The sequence below is a fragment of the Penaeus monodon genome, chromosome 28, assembly GCF_015228065.2.
Source record: "Penaeus monodon isolate SGIC_2016 chromosome 28, NSTDA_Pmon_1, whole genome shotgun sequence".
NCBI lineage: Eukaryota > Metazoa > Arthropoda > Malacostraca > Decapoda > Penaeidae > Penaeus > Penaeus monodon.
Genome location: NC_051413.1, coordinates 27,898,994 through 27,899,428, shown reverse-complemented (window position 1 = coordinate 27,899,428; position 435 = coordinate 27,898,994).

Genomic DNA, 435 nt, shown 5'->3' with positions numbered 1-435 from the left:
TCACGATTAATAATCACTCAATTAAAAACACAGCCCAGTAATCCATGATATAGATCTAACCAAAATATATGTATGATATTGGGAAAAAAAAATTATTCCTGTTATATTGGTTCTGATGGTCTATAGAATCATAGGTAATAAACACTGTTATCCTAAAAACCACTGTGTTCAATACAAGAAAATCGTTTATCAATAGTCAGAGTAAAAAAAAAGGAAAGAAAATCAGCATTTCTCACCGTGATCAGGAAGAAAACGCCACATACAATAACATAATTGCTCAGCAGGTCTTGTCGTTCTCTTAATCTTACTGTGCTAATTACGCTCATAACGAAACAAGTCAACAATATTGTCTCCTTCTGCAAGCAACAAAATTTTGGTTAGTTACTACTGACAAATTATGTCTGCTTTAGAATGCTTTAAAATGTAGATATTGAT